A 27,351-nucleotide genomic window follows, 5' to 3' on the forward strand; every position below is an offset into this window, starting at 1 on the left:
TTGTTCCTTTCCTGGGCCAGGAGGTCACCTGATTCCTTTGTTCTCCAAGGCTTTAGCTCTCACCTTGCAGGGGGGAAGGGCCCAGGCCATCAGTTGCCAGGAAACAGGGTGTCGGCCATTGTCTGTGTCCAGACCCCTGCACACACATGCCCTCTAGGGCTCTGCCGTGATTATACACCCTTACCCCACCACCTAGATACTTAAGAACTGCATAGGGGAAACTGAGGCACCTCCACAATATTCAGAGGAAACATTAAGAACAGTCCCACTTCGTCACAGAGGCCTCATCTGGAATACTGTCCAGTTTTGAGCCCCACACTACAAGAAGGATGTGGAAAAATTGGAAAGAGTCCAGTGAAGGACAACAAAAATGATTAGGAGCTGGAGCACATGACTTATGAGGAGAGGCTGAGGGAACTGGGATTATTTAGTCTGCAGAAGAGAAGAATGAGGGGGGATTTGATAGCTGCTTTCAAGTACCTGAAAGGGGGTTCCAGAGAGGATGGATCTAGACTGTTCTCAGTGGTAGCAGATGACAGAACAAGGAGTAATGGTCTCAAGTTGCAGTGGGGGACATCTAGGTTGGATATTAGGAAGAACTTTTTCACTAGGAGGGTGATGAAGCACTGGAATGGGTTACCTAGGGAAGTGGTGGAATCTCCTTCCTTTGAGGTTTTTAAGGTCAGGCTTGACAAAGCCCTGGCTGGGATGATTTAGTTGGGGATTGGTCCTGCTTTGAGCAGGGGGTTGGACTAGATGCTCTCCTGAAGTCCCTTCCAACCCTGATATTCTATGATTCTAGATTAAGTGCTTTGGAGGAGGAGGATCTGAGTTCCTGCTGCTGTTCCCGCTGCTGCCATGAAGTTCCAGCAGGCTACTGTGCATAGCACAATGACAACTGAGAAATTCCTAGGTGGTCACAGGTTTTGTTATGGAGCATTTTGTGCCCGGGACTCATCAGTCTTAAAGCTTTCTGTAACTTCAGTTTTGTATATTTGAGAAGCTGAGTAGCAGTTGTCAGATGACTTTGTAATTAGATTTACTGACCCCTGAGCAAAAGCATTGTCTCTGAAAAGCTCAGACAGATAGCTTTGTCATATGTTTTGTAAAAAAGTAAATAAATATGGGTTGCAATGTCAAATCTAGTTTGTTTATAAATGGGTAGATCTGCAAAATTCAGATATTTAGATATTTACCTGATATAAACTTTTCAACCTTTGTAGGTGTCTAGATCTTGGATTTAATTTGGGCACACTATTACACTGGGACTGAATTGAGTCCATTAAGGTTTTGTTCATCAGAGTTTGCGTTTCAACAGTTTTCATATAGCTTCTTTTTAAAGAATTTGAGGCCATTTATCGACTCTTAAAACTTAGCTTTGAAAATCTCAACCTTTCAATGTATCTTCGTATTGGGTGTCTAAATCCTCTATCAAGTTATGAAAATCTCAACTCAAATGTCTATCCTAATTTCCTGAGTCATACTTCTCATGCAACCTTTGTATTTATACTAGAGATTTAAGAAAAGCAAAGATTACACAATAAACTTCTAATAGAAGAACAAAACATGATCACACAGGTTTCTCAGATCATAAAACAATATTCATACTGTAACTTATTCAAAAACCGTCTCCACATATGACATCATGCTTGCCCATACATTGTCCTCTTACATGAGTCAGGCATAAGGGATAGTTCTTGAATAGTTTTTTTCAGGGTGTTGGCAGTATACTATGCTAGGTGTCAATATCTTCCCATATCTGATCAGCTAATTCTTTGTGGGTTTTAATGCATTTGAAATATTTCAGAAGCTTTATTTTGAACTGTACTTTATAGTCAGTCATCTCAGGCTTTGATCTCATTAGTTCTCACAAGCTAAGTAGAATTGAACCTGGTCAGGCTTTGGATGAGAGACCAAAGTGCTCCAGGATGTGTTGCAGTGATTTAGTAGGTAGAATTCTTTCCTTTGACTCAGCACTGATTTGATTTAATTCTCCAGCACAATGGGAAGGGGCATTAAAACTAAGGTTCCAACTAATTCTAGGTGTTAAAGATCTCACAGCACTTTTTGCAAATGGAGGAACTGTTGTCCCAGAATCTTAGGCTATGTCTACACTCGCAGAGTTTTTGTGCTGTCAGTTTAACCAGTGATAGTGAACCGGTGAAAGAAAAGCGCTGGTTTGTGTACTCACTTACTTCCACAAGCGTCAGAGAGTGTTTACATTTGCAGCACTTCCGTCACCGATGAGAGCAGTGCACTGAGGGCGGCTATCCCACAATGCAGCTCTCTCCATATTGACAATAGGTCTTGTGGGAAGGCGGGGCGAGCCTGATTGCAGGGCATCCTGGGTCCCTGCACAGCCTCCTCTCCCCAAACACTGATAAGTCAGCATTGCTCCAAGCAGGGAATCATTTGCTCTGTAGAGCAGGCATTGTCACCTGGCCAGATAAGTGAGCGCTTGCAAGAAAACAGGAAGGGGAGTTTCAAAGTTCCTGGGGCTTTACAAGGGGAGGGGTGGATGTCTGTTTACCTGGCAGCAGAGCAGCTGGCCAGAGTGGTCACCTAGGCACTGTGGGATATCCTGAGGAGGCTAAAAGCTGTGTAAACAGGAAGAATGTGTCTTCACTTGCACATCACCGGTAAGAGCTGTAGACCTCTTGTGGAGGTGGTTTTCTTTTTGTGATGAAACTTCTGAGTTTCACTGCAAAAAGTCATTGGCTACAAAAGTGACTTTTCCTCCCTTGGTATCCTAGTGTTAATTGAATTGTCTCATTAGCTTTCCCTGAACAAGCGGTGGACCGGCTTTGAGATCTACTGCTTTAGTGTACTCCCTTTTCTTAGCTCTCGCCCTATCGATCTCTTCCTCTCTTTCACACTCACGTGCTCTTTTGTTTCTCTTCCACTCCCTTCTCTCTGAAATGGGTTCCCCCTTTGACCAGCTATAATCCGGTGCTCATCTTTGTTGCAGGGAAAGGAAGCACAGAAACTAGTAGAGGCAAGGATAGTAGCCACCTCGTGCTGCTTCTGAGCTGCTTGTCAGCTTGCCTTCCTAGCGCCACCCAGAGTCCTCCTTTAACTCCATGTGGCTCTGTAGCTATGATGTGGGGGAGGGTTACTTCAAAGGCTCTTTGAAAGACCTTTTAGAAAGGGAGTGCAGGATGGAACCATGTGACCACTATGGTAGTGGGGTAATACTTGAGGCACATATGTATTGCATTTAAATTGTGTTGATTTTCCTGAAAAGTTGTACAGAGTTTAATGGAGAATAATTCTCCCTGATTTGGTTTTTGGGTTTTTTGGTTTTTTAGCCATCATATGGAATCAATGGTGGATTAGCCAATGAGCCCTAGGCCCAGGAGCCCTGGCCCATTGGGGAGCCCTGGAAAAATGGGCACCCCTGCACCCTGACTCGCTGCGGCCACCTGGTGCTCCTGCTAGGGAGCAGGGTCGGGGCATGGGGGTTTGCAAGCCCTCGCTCCACAGCTGGAGCACAAGGCAGGCAGGCACGCCCTGGCGTTACTTCCTGGCAGGAATGCGGGGTGGGGTAAGCCCCCAGGCCCTGACCCCATTTCCCCGGCAAGAGTGTGTGCAGGAGCACTTGCTCTGGCTCAGGGCCCCACAAACCCTAATCTGCCCTTGTATGGAATGTAATAGGGAATTATATCCCTGCTGTAGGATTACTCAAGCATAGCTACCAAGTTTTGTGTAGCTCCACGTGACATTTTATGCAAAATATTGCTAACTAATGGGTATATTTACCAATTTGCAGAACATCATAAACATCAGTTTATGGCCTAAGCAGTGACAGGGTAACATATGGTGCTACGCAAAGCTAGGCAACTCTCTAAGACTGAGGCATTCCTTCAATCCTATCTTGTTCCTCATGCATCCTAACGTGGTGTTTACTTTTTTGATTCCAGAGCAAATGTTGCTTGAGTAAGTAGTGCAATTCTGGCACTTTTTAAAAAATGTCCTCTTTGAAAACAGACTTATTTGGAAATCAAGAGGAGTTACTTTGGTAAATTGAGGTATGGCTCCCTATTTAAAAACATCCCAGAGCTCTTGAAATCAAAGCACTGAGACTCTAGAGTAAGATACATAACTGTGACATCCCTCTCTCCCCCCCGCCTATTGTGCTACGCAGGTAAGAAACTTTACATACATGAATAACACCATTGAGTTCAATGTGGCTACTCACATGCACAAATGCTTGTAGAGTTTCGGCCTACAAACTTTAATAAGTAGGTCTGCACCACACGAGTATCTATACAGCAAAGATCCAAAGTTCTGTCCAGTCCCAGCATTGATTGGGTTCAGTATGAAACCTGTGAAGGATTCTCATGAGGAAGCCTCTCCTGGTTGTTCCTAAATCCTTGTCCCTGATCCTGCAATGAGCTCCTTTGCAGACACCTATGCATCTCTACAAAGTCCTATTAATATCAGCAGGCTTCCAAGGGATCTGCTGCCTGGATCTCATTCTCACTGCAGGATTGGTGCCTTGCTCAGGACTCCGGAGTGGATATCCCCAGAACATTGCATGCCGCCTGATGCAGAAAGATATACATTTTCCAGAAGTAAGAAAGGACTATGTGAGACATTTCTCATGTGTTACCAAATTAATATAGTTGGGTTGAATAATTACTTGGAGCTCAAATCCATGCCAGTGAGAACTTTGGGCCAAGCGAGAAGTGCAGAGTTGTATGTATTTTTTTAATTGCTGTCTGTAAATTTGCCAAGTTCACAAAGCTGAATGAATGGAAATGGCAACTGGCATAGAAGCAGGCTCCCCACTTGCTCAGCTTATTTCGCTAAAAGAAAAAAACACTACCTGTACTTTCAATATTCTCATTTTAATTAACTTTCAACATTGCATTAGAACTGGCAATCTCTCTAATAGCCGCTGAAAAAAAGCTGCCTATTAATCAAGTAGAGACCAAAAGTACTTTACAAGCAGGGATTTTTTTTTTTTTACAAAGAACACTTAATTTTACTGTTTTTCCTTTAAAGTTGGGTTTTATCATATTAATGTTGCAACCTTTAGCATAACTATATATGGAAATTTGATCGCAAAGCAAGGGAACAAAAGTCAAGAGAACATTTAAGAAAAAAAACATTTGGCCACTGGGTGCCACTGTGTTTCCTTGTCAGCTAACTGGTCCTACCTAACAGGGTGATGGAATAATCTTAACTGTAAGGGGCCTGATCCTGCACCTATTAAGTCAGTGGTACAAATCACAGTGACTTTAGTGGTGCAGGATAAAATCCTAAGGGAGATGCTTAATTTCAACAGATTTTTTTTCCTGGTGTGTAGGACCTTAATGTATAGTTATGACTAGTGCAGGAACATTTTTTGCAATTTCATTCTGTTGCTGTGCATAGTTAATGAGAATAATTGCATACGAAGGAAGAACGAGGAGGACTTGTGGCACCTTAGAGACTAACCAATTTATTTGAGCTTTCGTGGGCTACAGCTCACTTCATCAGATGAACGTAGTGGAAAATACAGTAGGAATATATATATATATACACAGAGAACATGAAAAATTGGGGGTTGCCATATGATTGTCTCGTTAGGGTTGGTATGGCAACCCCCATTTTTTATGTTCTCTGTGTATGTAGATATCTTCCTACTGTATTTTCCACTACATGAATCTGATGAAGTGAGCTGTAGCCCACGAAAGCTTATGCTCTGATAAATTTGTTAGAACAAGGAGTAATATTCTAAACATTTCCTTTGGTGTTTCAAAGTCCTTTCTGGAGCCATAGATCATAAGTGCACTTATGGCACTTTAGAGACTTTCTGCTGATACAGACTAACACGGCTACCACTCTGAAACCTGCATACTAAGGGTTGATCCTGCAAACGTATAGCACATGAGTAATTCTGGAACCTGGTCTGACTTCCAGATTAGTCAATAGCAAACTGTATTTACTTCCATGGGAGCAGAATCGGACCCTTAGGCACCAAACTTGCAAAGAATCTGGGGAACGCAGAGTTGGCTTAAAGCCATCTTCTTGTCACCTCCCTTCCCCAACCTCTGCAGCGCATGCTGGGCTGAGAAGCTGGGAATCTGGCCACATGTGTTTTGGAGCATCTGCATAGAAAACCAGTCCCTCAAAGTCCTCTTCTGCTCAGTTCCCAATGCCTCTGTGCCTGAACTGCTCATACAGGAGTTGTGCTGTCATTGGACAGGGTCTCCTTGTCATGCATTCACTCTATCCCCCTATAAGTTAGGCACAGAGTAGAGGCCAGGAGTACCATTCACTATTGGTTCATTCTCTAGTGGTAATTCTGCTGATTTAGACACTCATCCTACTTAGAGCAGCTAATTCCCTGGCTCTATGCCACCTCCTCTACCCCAGCATAGCCCCATAGAACTCCATGGGTGCAGTGGTGCTTCTGGGGGGTTTCAGAAAGCAGAAGTAGACCCGGAGTGCCAGCCTCCTCCTTCTGTGGTTGTTTTGAGCCCTTCCATGCCCTCTTGCTTTCATTTAACCCTCTGTGATGTAGAACAGAAGGCTCCAAAAACTCACAGACGGGGAGGAGTCAGTGCTGTGTGACCATCTCCTGGGAGCCCCCAAAGCACTATTTCACTAATACTGCACAGCTGTGTGTGTTTGGGACATGGCTAAGTAGAGCAGGGGCCACAGACCACTAACAAAGAATATTCTACACATTTCCTTTGGTGTTTCAAAGTCCTTTCTGGAGCCATAGATCATACAATATTATAAAAACTAAAACAAGCATATGGGTAAAATGTTCAAAAGCATGTAAGTGACTTAGGAGCCTATGGACCATTTTTAAATGTGTGTAAGCACCTAAATAGCTCAAAGAGTATGTAGAAAAACCTGCAGCTGGCCCCTGCCAGCCAACTCCGGCTTGCGCAACTCAGATAGCAAGGCTGTTTCACTGCTGTGTAGATTTCCGGGCTCGGGCTGGAGCCTGAGCTCCAGGACCTCCCACCTCACAGAGTCCTAGAGCCCGGGCTCCAGCCCAAGCCCAGAAGTATACAAAGCAATGACATAGCCTTGCGAGCCTGAGTCAGCTGACATGGGCCAGCCACAGGTGTCTAGTTGCTGTGTAGACATACCCTAAGTGAGTAACCTGCTTTTGAAAATGGCACTTAGGATCCTAAGTCTCCTTGGAAGTCAGTGGGGCTTAGGCTCCTATGGGCCATATTTTGAAAGTGATTAGGCACTTAACTCCCATTGACATCAATTAGTTAGATGTTGAAAACGTATTTAAGTGTCTGAACCCAAGTCAGTCATTTTTGAAAAAGGGACTTAGGCTCCAAAGTCACTTTGGCATCACTGTAGTATGTTTTCATGAAGGTGGGCATCCTGGTGACATAAAAACGGATGTCATCATTTCCTTGGATTTCTGTCTCCCATCTACTCCTTCTTTATTTATTCCATTATAAAATGTGTAGGGGTCAGGTTACTGCTTGTTATAAAACAAGCTGAAAGTTTAGCTGTATTAATTTCAAGTTACCCTGATATCACTTCCAAGTGTCCAGTCTCTCCTGAATAGAATAATACATGTGGTTATGCAAAATTGATTCATCTAGTCCATGGGGAGAAATCAGCATTTGTCAGAATACAAAGAAAGGATTGTTATAGGTTGATATGACAAATAAGTGAACAGCCTTTTGATAAAACTAAATTATGCTAGAGCTCGTCAAAAGTTTAGCATGTTGTTTCTTTCAGGAGAGACTAAATGATGCCAGGAAGAAGTACAAGAAGGAAGAGATTTTTAAAAACAGCAAAGCAAAGTTCCACTTAAATATTTTTATTTTCCCCCTACAAGTTGCAAGTATGGGGTAGAAAGAGAGCACCTATAATCAGAATCTCAACTAATCAGATAACTCAGTTAATTGCCATGTTAGAAGGAGATGTTGCCTCCTGCATCTTAATAACAAACCACTCCTTTGTTTAGGTGGGAAAACTAACTTTTTGTTAAACATAGTTGTTTGGGTGGTTTTTAATTAAAAATATGTGGGTGATTTAATCTGAAAAGACATTTGTTGAGTATTAATGTATTAAAATAAACAGCATTTCTCGTTGGAGCCAGAGAACCACTTGTCTTCGCCTTGCAATCCTTGGTGTCACTTGAACTGCTCATGTGACAACCCTCTAATATGAAAAGAGACAATAGGCATTGTTGGGTGCACATATTAATAAATAAAAGAGCCACAGTGTGTGCAAACAAAGGCTTTTTCCTGGAACGTTGTGTCACAAGATTCTCAGGGTCAAATCCTGTTCTTTTTTCTCACATGAGAAGCCCCACTGAAATCAAAAGGCCTGATTCTCCTCTGTTTTACAGCAGTATAATTCCACTGGGTCAGATTCTTATCTTATTTACACTGGCCCACTGATTTCAGAGTTATTCCCAAGTTTGCCCTGTGTATGTGAAAACGGGGCTTTCTGGCAGTGTTTGAGTAAGGCAAGCAAGATTTGGTCCCCATTATGAATATCTGCAGGGTTGTAATCAGATTGCAAAATCAGCAGAAGTTCACAGGAGTTGCACTCAAATGTTTATTTTCCAACATTATAAATTATTGGCAAAGTCTCATTTTTTTCTATATAGGTGTCTTGTTCTTTTCACTGGAGATAGAACAAGCTGATAGAGATATTTGAAAGAGTGAAACTGAAGGATGAAGGGGAGAGAGGTCCTTGTGATACTGTTCCTTGGGAAGTAAATGGCATGCAAGGATTGGGCCCCAACTCTGAAAGAGAGGGAAGGAAAGATAACTACTTTCAAGGTCTGGGCTTTTCACTACAGTGTAATATAGTTCTCAGTCCTTTCCAGAACTGGTTGGTCCAGAACAGGGCTGGGTAAAATGCTGTGTGGTGACACTAGCCAGCAAAAACTCTGCTAATTAGATGAAATATGAGAACCCCAGAGGCCTCAAACAAATCCCTTTTATATTCATTCCCCTCAAGTTCTGCCTCTTTTCTACCTGAAAGGCAGATATCCCCTGTGATTTGCCTCCAAATTCAGACCCATGTTACACTATTATAACAATGTGTTGCTTTTTCTCTCACACATCCACAGCCTGCTCTTACCACTTAGGCACAGATTACAATCATGACTAGTGGTGACTTGACACCTAAACATAATAGACCATCATACATATTGGCACAAATGGAACGGTCCTCTTAGAAGGGATATCTGAGACTTGTGCAACTAACTAATTATGGCTGGCTTCTAAAAACACCAAAATTTACTTTCTGGACAGCTCCCAATTAGGTTTGTCTCCCTCCTACAATGTTTCGCAAACCACTCTGCAAACAGAAAAGTCTCTAGTTCTGTACCATTCGAATGGTAAAGCCTGCTATATAAACCATTAGGACTCGCATAAAATAGTGAAAACAGCGAATAAGATTAGAAAATGGGCATTTTTCAACAATTAAATCTCCACTGAAAAAGTTTAAACAACTTTCCTATTATTATGCTGATAGAAACCGCTGAACACATTGTTCAGGTTGCAAAACTCTTCATTATCATTCCTTTCCTCCCCCTGCTTGTTTTTATATGCTCTTAACGTTACAAAACATTTCCTTTGCTGAAGTTTTCCATGCTTGGTCTCCACTTTAAGATGAGTATATTAGGAAAACTTGAACAAAATCTCATCAGCCATTTGTTTCACGTTATGGCAGAGTAAATCTAATCCTTTCCTTGGCTGAATTTCTAGCCCACCCTTTTTTAAAATAGGGTGATGAGAAAAAACAAAGGAAGCTTGAAAGTTGGCATGGACATAGCCCTTATTGAAGAGTATGAAACTCACTTAGTATTGAAAAAATGGTTTCAGTTCCACAAAGTTGGAACTAGAGTTGAGCAAATGGCACATAGAGCTACATTGTGCCCATGTCTTCTTCAACCAGCTCCGGTAATGGAGAATAAGACACTTCCCATGCACCACGCTCTTGCCCCCCTCCCATATGCACACCACCTTGCTGGGCCTTGAATCTGCTGAACTAGCTCTGACCAGTCAGAGTGTTGAAAACACATAGGCCGTTTTATAAATTTATGTAATGGCTTCAGAAAACTGTACTCAAGTGAAGATTTCTGATTGGCTATTGATGGCGTCCTTTTTAGGTCAATGCTCATTCAGACTGTTTTCCTTTACGTTTTTGTGATCTCAGTTCTATAATAGCGATACAATATTTCAACTAGTGCATTTCTAGGGGATTATTGTACTTGCTGGGTGGTTAAACATCATCCGAGGCATGCAATAATTGCCCAAAAATGCACTGCCTATTATGTTTTAGTGGTTAAATAGAACAGGGGATCTAATGAGAATAAGCTTGTTTGAAGAAAGGTATTCTTAGTTGTCATGAAAGTGCATAAACACTAGCACGTATGTGGAGCCAAAGGTGTTAAAATACAATTAATTTTACCTGAATGCTTTCTAAAGTTATGTTTGCACCAGCCGATCACAATATCATAGGTATTAGGCATGGAAAAGTCCTGTTAGATCCTCTAGCCCATCCCAGTGCAGGATCACTTAAAGTAATTCTTATGTAGAACCAGGGCCTGCTCCAGGCACCAGCGTTCCATGGAGGAGCTTGTGGTGGCAGTTCTTCCAGGCACGGTGGCAATTTGGCGGCAGCTACTCTGTCCCGCCGGCCACAGCGGCAAATTGGCGGCAGCTTCTCCCTTTTGCCATCTGCGGCGGCAGTTTTTTTCACTGCTTGGGGCGGCAAAAACTGTAGAGCCGGCCCTGCGTAGAACTTCCTTATATAGCCAACTTTAGTAACTGGAAATTACTATAAAACAGCTATGTTAATCTGAGGCCATTCACATTTGATATCACCACAGATGAATTGTTTTCTAACAAGACATCCGACCTTTCTCTGCTGCTGTGTTGACTGGGTGGGGAAGAATCGGGAACTGAAAAGTGGAGCAGCAGTGTTGTGTTTAGAGCAGCATGTTGGTGTAAATAGATTGATGCAAATCGGACAAGTCAGTTTTTGTTGTTGTTTTAGGCAGGATGTTTGAGTCTGCTGGCAATTTAAATAAATGATTGCTTTGCTTAGCCTTAAATCAAGCTTGGTTTGTGGTGTCTGACCTAGGTGGTATAAACAGTGCAAATGAATATAGTTGTAACCTCAATGCAAAATAAAGTATGTTTTCTTCCTTTTCTCCCAATGATTTTGAGGGTTAGAGGGGTAGACTCGGAATTTCATAGTGTCTTTCATCTGACGATCCCAAGTGCTTTAGGCCATGTCTTCTTTGAATGCTAACCATGAATTAAGCAATCATGGTTTAATCAGTGTGGGGTAGCCTAACCTACTGCAGCAAGGCCACATGTTGCTGTCAATCCCCATGTCTGTGCTGGGGCCACAGCTGGTGTGATATGCAGTACAGCTATCTAGGTGCATATCCTGAGATTCATAGCGCCACAACTCACTGTGTAGCTCTATGCTTGCATTATCAGAATGTCTGCCCACTCTGGGATTGAGAAAAAATGACCTAGGCCTGGGAAATTCATCCTGGACAAGACCCAGGCTGGTGTCATGCCTTGCTATTACTTGCAGAAGATAAGGATCCTGCTTTCCCTAATAACTGATAATGGCTTCTTTTTAGAGAGGCAGTTTCTTTTTCGCAGAAGTTGCTGCCAGCAAATGGTGGTGCCCAATGGTAGCAGATGTTTCAAAGGCTACTTTTGATCTGGAGAAGGGAGATGCAGTGACTTATAAGCAAAAGCACAACAAAAGACTGGGACAATGAGGAGATGCTGGAAGATCTTGGAAGATCTCCCATGCGTAGAAAAGGTGGTTCTGGACCAGGACCACAAATATGCGTTAGTGGGACTGCATTGTGATGGAAACGTGGGATAATCAGCAGTGGGACTGGAATTTTTGACAGGAGAGGGGAAACCCACATTCTTGGAACTGTCAATAGTTTGCCCTGGCCCTTGAGCAGCAGAACCGGCAGATGAGAGAATTTCTATTTCGTGAAATAAGAACAGAAATGTTGGCTCACTCAGCCAGAATGTTGGCAGAGTAGCGCTTCTGTATATATAGACAATCAGTTAATTTGGGGAGCATTTCATTCCTGGATTCAGCTTTACTGACGTTATGCAAGAGAATGCCATTTAGGTTTACCGAATGGGACATCTACTTAGCGTGATTAAACATTTTAGTGTGTCTTTGTAGGATGTGATTCAAGGGCTGGAAGCCTTTTTTTGTAACTACTGAAATTTGAGAGGGTATGGATAATTTCCTTCCAGAAGAATGTAGCTCTGTGTGCTACCCAATTAAATGTAGTCTGTATTCAACCATCAGTACAATTTAATGGAGACACTGCATGGTATGGCATCTTTTGCTTAAACTGTTCTTTGGCTTTGATTACTTTAAAATGTATATTTAAGAAACTAAAAGTTCTTTGAAGAAAGGGAGTGTTGATGAGGTGAAGGTTGAGGGTGGAGGTTAAGAAGAGCAAGGAATTGCATTGCTCTTTCTATAGATTAGAGAAGGGGACAAAACCAGTTTGACAAGCTCCACATACCTCCATGTCTGGAGGGATCTGCCCTACATATGGGTAGGGCACATTTTTAAAGTTCTTACATCAGTTACACAACCAGCATCTCTGGATACTTGTTAGTCCAAATGAACCCTGGAAGAGATTAGCACAAGTGGACATTTTGTGGTTCAGTGAAGGCTTTTGCCTGTCTCAAAGGCTGCTCCTTCTCTGTGGTGTAATCTCTCCAAGACTTGCCTGCAGCCTTTTATTTTGTTTCTAACTCTGGGGATAATGCAGGCCACAGTTGTCTGTCAATAGCTGAAAGAAACATCCAAAAATTGCTTATGAAATGCACATAAAGGGATAAAAGCTATTTGAACCATTGACATTTTAGAATTTGTTACACAGTGTCTGTGTTGTACTTCATGAGCTGGGTCCTTCTGGAGGCTCAGCAAGAGAGCTACATACGCATCACACTAATTCACCTTACTCTGAGCATGCTCAGCTACCCTAAAACTAAAGTCCAAGGTTTGTTGCTGAAAAGTGTGGCCTTCCTATGCCTTGTTGACTTAGCATCACAGGAGCCAAGAAGTCCTATCATGCTATTTTGCAAGAGCCACTTTCTTTACTTCTTGGGACAGGCCTCCCAGCCCCTTGGAGTTTGCCAAGTTTTGTTTTCAATTCAAGGGCCCCCACAGGTTAATTAAATCCAAAACTGTGGCTAGTTTGTGACGATAGTAACACCATACACTTTCTCCCATGAGATCACAGCACTCTTAAAATGATTGTTGTGGCAGGGAGAGCGTTAGGATCTTATAAGGTTCCTTCCCCAAGGATGTCCCTCTGAGGTTATTACATTTTTAAAAGCTGCTCTGACCATTAGGTTAAGATCTATCTAAGAGACCAGTAAGAGTTGCTGTATAAGTCTTCTATAAAGGTTGCTTTTCCTATAGTCTCTTTACACAGGAAGGGTAAAAAGAGACCATGTAAAGGCACAATGGGATTTTATATATAAATCTGGACTTGAGAGAGTTCTTGACCAATAGTTGTAGCTTTACGATTAGGATATTTGGGAAGGTTTTTCCCGATGCACTTTTTTTTTTTTAAATGGTTCATGTGAATTCACTATATGGGGTGTGTCTACATGGTACACCAGTGTGCAACAGAGAGGTGTAAATTCTAGCATGTCATGCATTAATGGGCCTGTGTGGACCCTGCTGGCACATACTACAAAGGATCCCTAGTGTGTGTTAATATAGCATTGTTTGAAATGGGCCTACATTAACATGCAGTACAGACATTTTTAGTGTGCACCAGCAGGCTCTGCACAGACTAGTTAGTGCATGATATACTAGTGTGCACTAGAATTTATACCCCTCTGGTGCACACTAACCTACTGTGCAGACAAGCCCTAAGTGCTGTGTGCCTTTTTTTGTATTCCGCTTGCCTTTACACAAGCATACTTAAACTTCTATACAGTTTTTGTATGGCTGATTTTATCTGGGAAGCCTTATACTAAACTGCCCCCCATTACCAGATGCTTTACATCTGCATCTTCACTGAGTGAATCTGTGCTCTAATGTGGGAGTTCAGTAGTTTGGATCAACAACCTCTGCAGTCTAAGAAACAGAGCGTTGTTCTTTGCTCTTCCTCCCCCTCCCCTCTAATTTTAAGGTTTTACCAAAAACCCAACCTGTTGCTGTTGGTTAATCTCAAATCCCCATATAAAAAGGAAAAAGCACATGCTCTGCAGGTTTTTCTGGTTCACCTGAGTCAAAGGAGCATGCTGCCTTTTCTGCCCTTGTAGTGTTCAGTGTCCCTGGGTAGCATCAATCAAAAGTACACCAGGATGTCAGAATATACTTCAACACATGAGAAACAGTCTACAACACCCCTATGATGGCAGCCTTACCACCTGGTTCCAGCCCCCTCAAGGAAAGACCAAGCAGAGTCTTTAATAAAATGTAAAGAATTTCAAGCAAGTGTTGAGTAGAAATAGCACTAGCGGAAGTCGCTATACTGGAAGTCCTAACCCTCACCCCAAGGATATTGCAAAACAATTAAACCTTACAGGTACTGTACTGGATGCTTAAATCCAACGCTACTGGCCTGATGTGTGTACATTGTTCAGGGAAGTGGAAACTCATTGCAGAAAAAATATTTAGAAATAATTTTACAGTAAAATCAACTACTTATACAGCCTAGCTGAGATCTTGGATAGGAACAGGGGAAAGAATATACAGCTAGACCTTTCAAATGAGAAAATATAACCCCTAGAAAATCAAAAAGAAACAAAATGGGAAAAGTCCTGGTGGCTCACCTCAGTGGTTACTTTCAGCTGGTTTGATACCATAGTTTCCAAACAGTTAGCAATGCCTGTGGAACTTCTGACTGTCACGTAAATGAGTGTGTGATCACTGCCGTCACCGGGGATTAAGCCAAAGACCTCTATAGCTAAAAGCACAAACTGCTACAGATTGAGCTGAACAGCCAATGTTCTCTAGGTGGTGGCTGTAAGTGATTCATGCTCTAGATGGAGCAGGCATGGAGAAGAACTGGGAAAACACACTCACTTGTGGATTACAAATGCAAATTATTTATTTTCATCCAATTAAAAATTTGAATCCAAAACTCAGGGCTTGTGAAGACCCACAAGCCATAACAAATAAGAAAAGTTGGCATGAACCCCACAAAGCGAAACTCCTGAGTTTCACTGTTTCACGATATTGCACTATCCACACTCCAATCACCTCCACAAACAGCTCACCCCCTGTTGGTTGCCAATCAGCTGTATTATTATTGAAACAGGCATGTTGTAAATGAAAAATAATAAAGAGAAAGCTATCCCTAAAATCCAGGTTTGCAGAGCAACAGGAGCTGGGAACACTGAACAGCACTTTGACTACAGTGGTAGAGAAAATTTGGGGATTATCTGTTGCCTGATACCTTGTGAGGCCATTTACCCCAGCGCAAAGTGGCTGTAAAATACAGTAATACCATTCTTCTTGGTAGCCATTCACACCCACATCGCATTCCTTTTGTACTGATGTAAATAGACCAACAGAGGAGATGTCTATACTACAGCAGGTACAGTGGTGCAGCTGAACTGCTATAGCGCTTCTGGTGAAGATGGTCTAAGCCACTGGGAGAGAGCATGCATGTTGGCTTAACTCCTTCCTCCATGAGAGATGGTATGTCGGCAGGAGAAGCTCTCCCACCGACATAGCCCTGTCCATACCGGCATTTAGGTTGGTGTAACTTACATCACTCATGAGTGTGGATTATTCACATCCCTGAGCAATGTAAATTATAGGGAAGTAATTTCTAGTGTAAACATAGCCAGAGAAACTGACCACTTGTGTTACTCCTTAGCAATCCACTTCTGTCTCAACCAGGATAACTGTTGATGAGCAGAGGCAGCTGTGTTCAGCCCTTCTTAGCTGACAGGTTATTTGGGGAGGAGATAAAGAATTACATTTTTACAATCTGTCTTTCCTCTTAGTAATTACTGCCATAATTAACATCTCTCAGATGGATGACTATCTTTTGTGTGGATGCAAGCAGATAGCTAAACCCCAAAATGTCAAGAATTACTCCTTTAATTTTGACCTTAATTATTTGTGTCTGCAAAACTGTGAGTGTGTAAAGACAAACTGCCTTTAAATCAGGCCTAAAGGAAGCCTAGTGGAATGGAATACAGAAAAATATCAAGTTAACTTTTAACCTCCAAAAGTAGAACCAAAACTTCAATAAGTGTCAGAAAACAGAAATGGGAACACTGTTTTTTTGTTCTTTGCACAGGATACTTCACTTCTGGTTTTGCATAATGGGCAGCGCATCCAATATGTTTTTATGTGAATATAAGGATTTTTGAGAAATTTTCCAGTCTAGCTTTTTTTAATGCTTTGCATAATTTTAAAACGTTCTTTAATATATTTTTTTAGCTTGCATGCTCTGAAAGAACAAAGTCAGAGCTATATGGCTGAGTATCCTGGTTAGAGGAATAGCTGGAGGCAACTAGCATCAAGTTGCCTCCAACTTTCATCATGTGTTGGAACATTTGAAAAAACAGTACATGCCAAAGACCAGTTATGTTTTGGTATATATTGGGAGAACCAAGAAAACCAATTAAAAAAAATGTGAATACATCTCACACACACCCCTTTTTATATTAACTAAAACAAAATAAAGAGATTTGTGCCAAATTCCTTTTGCCTGAGGTACAAGTAGTTCTTTAAGGTTAGTATTGCAAAAAAATAAATATTTGGTCTCCTTAAATTAATTAAATGATGTTTCCTGCTGAACATTCACACAAAGATTCTAAAGATCTGGCATTAATGAAGTGAGTTTGACATGCGTCCAAAGCACTCAGCACTTTCACTCAGGAATATTTAGTTAACTATTCCTTTTTTATTTATTAATTGTAAAGTAATCTCACCAGTAGAAGGACATGCAACCATTTGTTCAAGCTCCAAGGAAAACCAAATCAAACTGTACAAAATACATTCTGAAAAGCAAGGCTCAGAACTTTTGAAAGATGGGTGGGGCAGATTTGAGAACAGATTAATTTATCCTCAGCTAATTACTCCACAAGGGTCAGTTGAGCTGCCACCTCAACTAACAGTCAAGACGTATCACAATGGATCAATCTGTCAGTTTGATAAACTAATTCACTAAAAGAAGTTGATTTCTGGCTCTGGTTGCAGATTAAAAATCAGCCAGTCACCAGTGTTGCCATAAAGTCTCTTTCTGATCTTTTTTTTTTTCTCTCTTCTAGTCTGATTTAATATTTTCAATCTGTTTTACACCCAATGTTTGTGATTCTGTGTGGTTTGAGAAGGGGTAGGAGTGTCAGGACCTGTAAATTCTTATCCCAGCTGTGCCAGGGATTCATTGTGCAGCTCCAGGAAGTTATTTAACCCATCTTTAAATTGGGATAATGCCCACATACTTCAGGGGGATATTGTGAAGTTTAATAAACTAGCTTGTAAAGTGAAAGATGCTATACTATATATAGTGCAATGATCATGAGTCTTTCATGTCTTTCATGGAATATAGATTCTTGAAGAAAGAGTTGTCCGGGCAAACAAATATTTAGACCTTGATCTAAAGTTTATGAGGTATCCTTCAGTAACAAATCAGTAATTTACTGGGAAGTTTTGGGGTTGGTTTATTTTTCGTAAAAATCCTGTAGTTTAGTCAAGCTTGGGAAAGATGATAGAGCTCAGAGCCAGCTCGCTTTTTATCAAGGTAACTACTGGATCTTTTGTTATAAGATGACATTCAGTCTTTGGGCTCATGACAAAGTGACCAGTGAACACTTTTGACTTTTAAATTTAAGAAAACAAACTAAATACAAAATTGAGTAAATTTGCTGAAGATTTGTGTCACTGCTTGCTGTATTGGAATGAGTCATGAGCTGCTTTTTGCCCAGTAATGTAAAAGAAAAAGTAAACATGCTCCTTACTGTGAGCAAAAAGACATTGCTTGTCCAGCTCCAGGGAGAAGAAAACCCACTGGATAGTTGTTAGTAGTGACTATAGGAGACTTAGGAAAGAGGTACAGGAAAATGTACATCCACTAAGTAGGGGCACCTCTAGAAGTGCGCAACCAGAGTGTACGTGTGTGTGTGTATGTGTGTACATATATATATAAATAAATAAAAGAGAGAGGATATGTTTGTGCATGATTACCTGCCTCATGGACAGGTGGTACAAGCAACTCATGGCCCTCAGAGACAGAGTACCCCAGCCAGAGAGACTTAACTGGATGAGCAGTGGGAGATGGAGGTACAGAGAAGAGACTTTCAGGGACACAGTAGAGCGATACCACCTCCTGTCTGACAGCCCTAGTGCTGTTAAGGAGAATGAAAGTCTCATAGCCAGAAAGCATCAAGTTGGAGAAGAGGGAAATGATCCCATAGCTGGGACCCACCTTCCAGATGATGTCATGTTATCCTCTCGCACTTAGGATATCCTTCCCGGGGGCAAGGACCCCGGTTATTATCAAGAAACAGGTAATAGTAGGCAGGGATTCAATTATTAGAAATATAGATAGTTGGGTTTGTGACGACCAGGAAAACCGCAGGGTGAATTTCCTGTTAGGTGCAAAGGTAGCAAACCTCATGAAACATCTAGATAGCCTGATAGGTAGAGCTGGGAAGCTGTCAGTGGTCATGATATATGTAGGAGCCAATGACACAAGAAAAGGTAGGAAAGAAGTCCTGGGGGCCAAATGTAGGTTGCTAGGTAAGAAATTAAAGTCCAGGACCTTCATGATAGCACTCTCTGAAATGCTTCCAGTTCCATGTGTGGGGCCAGTAAGATAGGCAGAACTGTCAGGTATTAATGCATGAAGGAGACGATGGTATAGGGAGAAGAGATGTAGATTTATTAGGAACCTTTTGGGGAAGAAGTTGCCTATACAGGAGGATGGACTGCACCTAAACCAAAGGGGGACCAGGCTGCTGGCAGGTAAAATTAGAAAAGCTATAAAGGATTTTTTTTTTTTTTTTAAATTCAGGGCTGGGGGACAGATGACAAGTGCCGAGGAGAACACGGTTCAGGCAGACACAGACCTTAGGAATGAATTTATTAAAGAAAAAAACCTCTATATTCTTCTAAAAATGAGAGGAAAGAGGTCAGAGCTAGTGAGGAGCAGTCAGATGAAAGAGTCCCATTTAGATATAATACATGAAGACAAACAACTGAATATTGACAAAATATACCAATGTTAGAAGTCTAAATACGAAGATGGGTGAACTAGAATGCCGAGCCTTAAATGAGGATTTTGACATAACAGGCATCATGGAAACTTGGTGGAATGAGGGTAATCCAAGCAGACACAGCTATACTGCGTATAAATTATAGAGGGATGACAGAGCTAGTGGAGGAGTGACACTGTATATAAAAAGAAAGCATAGAGTCAAATAAGGTAAAAAAACTTAAATGAAACAAACTGCACTATAGAATCTCTGTCTATTTGAAATTCCATCCTTGAATAATAAGAGTATAGCAGTAGGAATATATTACAGACTACCTGACCAGGATGGTGACAGTGATTGTGAAATGCTAAGAGAGGTTAGAGAGGCTACAAAAACAGAAAGCTCAATCAATAAGGAGTGATTTCCACAATGCCCATATTGACTGGGTAAATGTCCCCTCAAGGCATGATGCAGAGATAAAATGTCTAGACACTATTAATGACTGATTCTTGAAATAACTAGTCCTGGAGCTGACTAAGTGAGAGGCAATTCTTGATTTAATCCTACAGAGAGCACAGGAACTAATCCAAGAGGTAACTATAGCTGAACCACTAAGTAATAATGACGGTAATGTAATTAAATTTAGCATCTGTGTAGTGGGGGGAAGTGTATAAAAAAAATCCACCCTGGTAATATGCAACTTTAAAAAGGGGAACTACACAAAAATGAGAGTGCTTGTGAGATGGAAACTAAAAGGAGCGGTCACAAGGATTAAACGCCTGCAATTAGCACTGGGACTATTTAAAAACATCATAATAAAAGCTCAGACTAAATGTATACCCCAAATCAGAAAAGACATTAAGAGGATCAACAGAATGCCATCATGGCTAAAAAGCAGAGCAATGGAGGCCATTAGAGGCAAAGAAAGCATCCTCTACAATTTGGACGTCAAATCCTAGTGAGGATAATTGAAAGGGGCAAGAACGCTGCCAGGTTAATTGTAAAAGTATAACAAGGCAGGCCAATAAAGAATTTGAGAAGCAACTTGCTGAAGATGCAAAAATTATCAGTAAATTGCTTAAGTACACCAAAACCAGGAAGCCTGCCAAACAGGCAGTGGGGCAACTAGACGACAAAGGTGCTAAGGGGGCACTCAAGAAAGGCAAGGCCATTGCAGAGAACCTAAGTAAATTCTTTGCATCAGTCTTCACTGCAGAGAATGTGGGGCAGATACCCAAAAAGAATAGCTCTGATGGGGGTGACAAATCCCACACTGATATGTCAATACAAAAGGTTTTAGAACTCAAATATGAAATTGCAGAGCTACCAGCTGTATTATATAAGCTATTGTTGAAACAAGCCTCTGTCCCAGATGACTGGATGGAAGTTAATGCAATACCAATGCTTTTTTTTAAAAAGGCCTCCAGAGGCAACACTAGCAATTACAAGCTGATGAGCCTAACTTCAGTACTGGGCAAATTGGTAAAAACTATAGTAAAGAACAGAATGATCAGACACGTAGCTGAACACGATCTGTTATGAAAGCGTCAACATGGCTTTTGTAAAGGGAAGTCATGCCTTGTCAATCTATTAGAATTCTTTGAGTGTGTCAGCAAGCATGTCTATATGGGTGATCCAGTCAATATAGTATATTTGGATTTTCAGTAAGCTTTGAGAAGAGTCTTGACTAAAGGTCTTAAGGAAACTAAATAGCCATGAGCTAAGGGGGAAGTTCCTCTCAGGGATCAATAATTGATTAACAGATAGGAAACAAAAGGTAGGACTAAATGGTCAGTTTTCACAATGAAGAGAGGTCAACAGTGGAGTCCCCCAAGGACCTGTACTGGGACCAGTGCAGTTCAACATATTCATTATTGGAATCTCCTGTTAATATGATGGATGAGTGTTCAGCTGACTTGAGTTCTGGGTTTTTATTTTTATGGCTTCTCACCTGGGAAGTGAGTCTGATCCTGGATTTGGAAATGCAGTTGCATGTCTTGCAAGAGTAATCTTTGTTGCAGGGAGGGTTTGAGGCACTGGTCTTACAACTGGGTCCCTTCTCCTGCAATGACCTCACGCCACTCCTCAAAAATGGTCAGTGTCTCATGGCACAGACGTCTCCATCTGGGTCTGTCCAGTGCAACGAGTTTCCACGTTTTAATGTCTATCTTGCATATTTTGAGTTGCCTTTATATCTGACAATACATCTTTATATTGAGGATGGGTTCCCATGCTCACTTGGATGTAGAGCATAACTTTCAGTATACAGGAAGCCTCCAAGAGGACTACCTGTCTGATGCAGTGAAGATGAGCCCTGATGAGCATGCTCTTGATACCAGGGATTTGGCACCTTTCAAGGACTTTGGTGTTGGGGATCCTGTCCTGATGTTGCAGATGGATCTTAGGCAGTGAAGGTGGAAGCTCTCCAGCTGTTTGATGTGGCATCAGTACAGCATCTGTGTTTCACAGCCATAGAGTAGTGAGGTGAATAAAACAGCAAGAGAGATTTTTATCTTGGTTCTGAGGCAGACTCTGCTCTCCCTCCAGAGCCAGCAAACAGAGCTGAAAACGGGAGTTTGAGTGGGAGTTCTGTTGGAGGAGAAGATATTTGTATTTGGTTTTTGTATTTGTAATATTTGTATGTGTAGAGGCTTGTAGGGGCTCTGTGCTGATTAGGGGGTGGGGCTTCTCTGACTAGGGGTCCTCTACAGGTAGCCAGCAGTCAGGCAGTGTCACAGGAGCCAGCACACAAAGCTGTAAACGGGAGTTTCAGTGGGAGTTTGAAAGGGGAGTTTGTATTGTGGTGCTTGTTTGGGGTTTGTTTTTGCTGTGGGTGGTGGTGTTTGGGTGTGGTTTGTGTTTCCCAGAGTAACAGGATGTAGGTGGGAAGGCTATGACAGATACAGAGGCAGCAGTGGGAGTGACCCATGTAGTGGAAGACACAATAAAGATGACTGGATGTGGAAGCTGCGGTATGTACATGATCCTGGAGGGGGTACCTGGTAAGAGTTTTGTCTGTATGAAATGCCGCCTGATAGAGCTGATGGAGGAAAAGATCCGAGGATTGGAGATGCAGGTGGAAAGTCTGGATGAGTTTAGAAGGGGGTTCGAGCAGACTATGGAGCACAGACATGAGGCAGCTGAAGGGAAAAGCTCAGACTTGCAGATGGAAGCAGGACTGAAGAATTCTGAGGGGAGACTTCTGGGTGAAGAAAATGGACAGTGGAAGCATGTGGCTAAGAGAACCAGGCAGAGGAAAAGACAGGCTAGTGAAGGAGAAATAGAGCTCAAGAACAGGTTTGCAGAGTTGGAAAATGAAGAAGGGGCTCAGCAGGTGGTCACTGAAGGTGGAAGGGCAAGGAAGAGGAGAAAAGCGGCTAGTCCTATAGGAAACGGAGAAGAGTCAATGGAGATTACACCAAATATGAGCCCCAGGAGGATACAGGATGGGTTGACGAGGCTTACAAGGGAGAGTAGGAATGGAAAGAACTTGCAGCCAGAGGGAACAGGGGATAGACCAGAGAATCGCACCGTCACCAGGAAAAGGCATTTCTACGTGATTGGGGACTCCTTACTGAGAAGAATAGACAGGCCAGTAATCAGAGCTGATCCAGAGAATAGAAGGGTGTGCTGTCTGCCGGGTGCTAAGATACGGGATGTGGACCCGAGGCTCAAGAGAATCCTAAAGGGAGCGGGAAAAAATCCACTGATTGTCCTTCATGTGGGAACAAATGAACTAGTAGATTCTCGATGGAACATATCAAGGGAGACTATGCGAGGCTGGGGAAGATGCTCAAGGAAATTGAGGCTCAGGTGATCTTCAGTGGGATTCTGCCTGTTACTAGAGAAGGGCAACAAAGGTGTGACAAGATTATGATGATCAACAGATGGCTCAGGCAGTGGTGCTATAAAGAGGTCTTTGGGATGTATGGTCACTGGGAGGCATTCCTGGACAGAGGACAGTTCTCTTGGGATGGACTTCATCTGAGTAGGGAAGGAAATAGACTTCTAGGATGGAGGCTGGCAAAACTGATTAAGAGAACTTTAAACTAGGAATTTGGGGGAGATGGTTGGGAGATGTCCAGGTAATCTCCGTGCCAGATTTTAGCATTGAGAGGGAAGAAAACAAAGTTAGAAAGGATACAGCCGTGGGTAGGAGAATGGGAAGGGCAGTGTGGATACCAGTCTAATAGGTCAAACTGGCTGTAGAATGTCCGTGCCTAATCGGGTAAAGAATGTGAGCGAGGCCAAACAGCAAAAATTAAGATGTTTGTACACCAATGTGAGGAGCCTAGGTAACAAAATGGAGGAACGAGAGCTACTGGTGCAGGAAGTGAAACCAGATATTCTAGGGGTAACAGAAACATGGTGGAATAGTCGTCATGACTGGAGTACAGGTATTGAAGGGTATGTGCCGTTTAGGAAAGACAGAAATAAAGGCAAAGTTGGTGGGGTAGCACTGTATATCAATAATGAGGTAGAATGTAAAGAAATAAGAAGCGATGGAATGGATAAGACAGAGTCCGTCTGGGCAAAAATCACATTTGGGAAGAAAACTACTAGAGCCTCCCCTGTGATAGTACTTGGGGTGTGCTATAGACCGCCGGGATCTAATTTGGATATGGATAGAGCCCTCTTTAATTTTTTAATGAAGTAAATACTAATGGAAACTGCGTGATCATGGGAGACTTTAACTTCCCAGATATAGACTGGAGGACAAGTGCTAGTAATAATAATAGGGCTCAGATTTCCTAGATGCGATAGTTGATGGATTCCTTCATCAAGTAGTTGCTGAACGGACTAGAGGGGATGCCATTTTAGATTTGGTTTTGGTGAGTGGTGAGGACCTCATAGAAGAAATGGTTGTAGGGGACAACCTTGGTTCAAGTGATCATGAGCTAATTCAGTTCAAACTGAACGGAAGGACAAACAAAAATAAATCTGCGCCTAGGGTTTTTTATTTCAAAAGGGCTGACTAAGGTTTTTGATTCCAAAAGAGAAGGAGCTGGGTGGTGGTAGTGAGGGACTCTCTCCTCAGGGGGACTGAGTCATCTATCTGCCGCCCTGACCAGGAAAACCGAGGAGTCTGCTGCTTGCCAGGAACTAGGATTCACGATGTGACGGAGAGACTGCCGAGACTCATCAAGCCCTCGGATCGCTACCCCTTCCTGCTTCTCCACGTGGACACCAATGATACTGCCAAGAATGACCTTGAGTGGATCACTGCAGATTACGTGGCTCTGGGAAGAAGGATAAAGGTATTTGAGGCACAAGTGGTGTTCTCATCCACCCTCCCTGTGGAAGGAAAAGGCCTGGGCAGAGACCGTCGAATCGTGGAAGTCAACGAATGGCTACACAGGTGGTGTCGGAGACAGGGCTTTGGATTCTTTGACCATGAGATGGTGTTCCAAGAAGGAGGAGTGCTAGGCAGAGAGACAGGCTCCACCTAACAAAGAGAGGGAAGAGCATCTTCGCAAGCAGGCTGGCTCACCTAGTGAGGAGGGCTTTAAACTAGGTTCACCGGGGAAAGGAAACCAAAGCCCTGAGTTAAGTGGGAACATGGGATACCGGGAGGAAGCATGAGCAGGAGAGTGCAAGAGGGGAGGGCTTCTGCCTCATACTAAGAAAGCAGAACAAACAGCAAGTTATCTCAAGTGCCTATACACAAATGCAAGAAGCCTGGGAAACAAGGAGGGAGAACTGGAAGTCCTGGCACAGTCAAGGAATTACGATGTGATTGGAATAACAATTCAATTCAATTGGTGGGATAACTCACATGACTGGAGTACTGTCATGGATGGATATAAACTGTTCAGAAAAGACAGGCAGGGCAGAAAAGGTGGGGGAGTTGCATTGTATATAAGAGAGTAGTATGACTGCTCAGAGCTCCGGTATGAAACTGCAGAAAAACCTGAGAGAGTCTCTGGATTAAGTTTAGAAGCATGAGCAACAAGCGTGATGTCGTGGTGGGAGTCTGCTATAGACCACCGGACCGGGGGGATGAGATGGACGAGGCTTTCTTCCGGCAACTAACGGAAGTTAGTAGATCGCAGGCCCTGGTTCTCATGGGAGACTTCAATCACCCTGATATCTGCTGAGAGAGCAATACAGCAGTACACAGACAATCCAGCACATTTTTGGAAAGTGTAGGGGACAATTTCCTGGTGCAAGTGCTGGAGGAACCAACTAGGGGCAGAGCTCTTCTTGACCTGCTGTTCACAAACCGGGAAGAATTAGTAGGGAAAGCAGAAGTGGATGGGAACCTGGGAGGCAGTGACCATGAGATGGTCAAGTTCAGGATCTTGACACAAGAAAGAAAGGAGAGCAGCAGAATACGGACCCTGGACTTCAGAAAAGCAGACTTAGACAACCTCAGGGAACTGATGGGCAGGACCCCTGGGAGAATAACATGAGGGGGAAAGGAGTCCAGGAGAGCTGGCTGTATTTTACAGAATCCTTATTGAGGTTACAGGAACAAATCATGTGTAGAAAAAATAGTAAATATGGCAGGCGACCAGCTTGGCTTAACACTGAAATCCTTGCTGATCTTAAACACAAAAATGAAGCTTACAAGAAGTGGAAGATTGGACAAATGACCAGGAAAGAGTATAAAAATATTACTCGGGCATGCAGGAGTGAAATCAGGAAGGCCAAATCACACCTGGAGTTGTAGCTAGCAAGAGATGTTAAGGGTAACAAGAAGGGTTTCTTCAGGTATGTTCGCAACAAGAAGAAAGACAAGGAAAGTGTGGGCCCCTTACTGAATGAGGGAGGCAACCTAGTGACAGAGGATGTGGAAAAAACTAATGTACTCAGTGTGTTTTTTGCCGCTGTCTTCACGAACAAGGTCAGCTCCCAGACTACTGCACTGGGCAGCACAGCATGGGGAGGAGGTGACCAGCCCTCTGTGGAGAAAGAAGTGGTTCGGGACTATTTAGAAAAGCTGGACGAGCAAAAGTCCTTGGGGCCGGATGCACTGCATCCGAGAGTGCTAAAGGAGTTGGCGGATGTGATTGCAGAGTCATTGGCCATTATCTTTGAAAACTCATGGCGATCGGGTGAGGTCCCGGACGACTGGAAAAAGGCTAATATAGTGCCCATCTTTAAAAAAGAGAAGAAGGAGGATCCTGGAAACTACAGGCCAGTCAGCCTCACCTCAGTCTCTGGAAAAATCATGGAGCAGGTCCTCAAGGAATCAATTCTGAAGCACTTAAAGGAGAGGAAAGTGATCAGGAACAGTCAGCATGGATTCACCAAGGGCAAGTCATGCCTGACTAATCTAATTGCCTTCTATGACGAGATAACTGGCTCTGTGATTGAGGGGAAAGCGGTGGACATGTTGTTCCTTGACTTTAGCAAAGCTTTTAACACTGTCTCCCACAGTATTCTTGCCAGCAAGTTAAAGAAGTATGGGCTGGATGAATGGACTATAAGGTGGATAGAAAGCTGGCTAGTTTGTTGGGCTCAATGGGTAGTGATCCATGGCTCCATGACTAGTTGGCAGCCGGTATCAAGTGGAGTGCCCCAAGGGTCGGTCCTCGGTCCGGTTTTGTTCAATATCTTCATTAATGATCTGGAGGATGGTGTGGATTGCACCCTCAGCAAGTTTGCCGATGACACATAACTGGGAGGAAAGGTAGATATGCTGGAGGGTAGGGATAGGATACAGAAGGCCCTAGACAAATGAGAGCATTGGGCCAAAAGAAATCTGATGAGGTTCAACAAGGACAAGTGCAGAGTCCTGCACTTAGGACGGAAGAATCCAATGCACCGCTACAGACCCAGGAACAAATGGCTAGACAGCAGTTCTACAGAAAATGACCTCGGGGTTACAGTGGACGAGAAGCTGGATATGAGTCAACAGTGTGCTGTTTTTGCCAAGAAGGCCAATGGCATTTTGCGATGTATATGTAGGGTCATTGCCAGCAGATTGAGGGACGTGATCATTCCCCTCTATTCAACATTGGTGAGGCCTCCTCTGGAGTACTGTGTCCAGTTTTGGGCCCCACACTACAAGAAGGATGTGAAAAATTGGAAAATGTCCAGCAGAGGGCAACAAAAATGATTAGGGATCTGGAACACATGACTTAGGATCAGAGGCTGAGGGAACTGGGATTGTTTAGTCTGTGGAAGAGAAGAATGAGGAGCGATTTGATAGCTGCTTTCAAGTACCTGAAAG

This window comes from Lepidochelys kempii, chromosome 5 (assembly GCF_965140265.1).
Source record: "Lepidochelys kempii isolate rLepKem1 chromosome 5, rLepKem1.hap2, whole genome shotgun sequence".
NCBI classification, from domain to species: Eukaryota; Metazoa; Chordata; order Testudines; family Cheloniidae; genus Lepidochelys; species Lepidochelys kempii.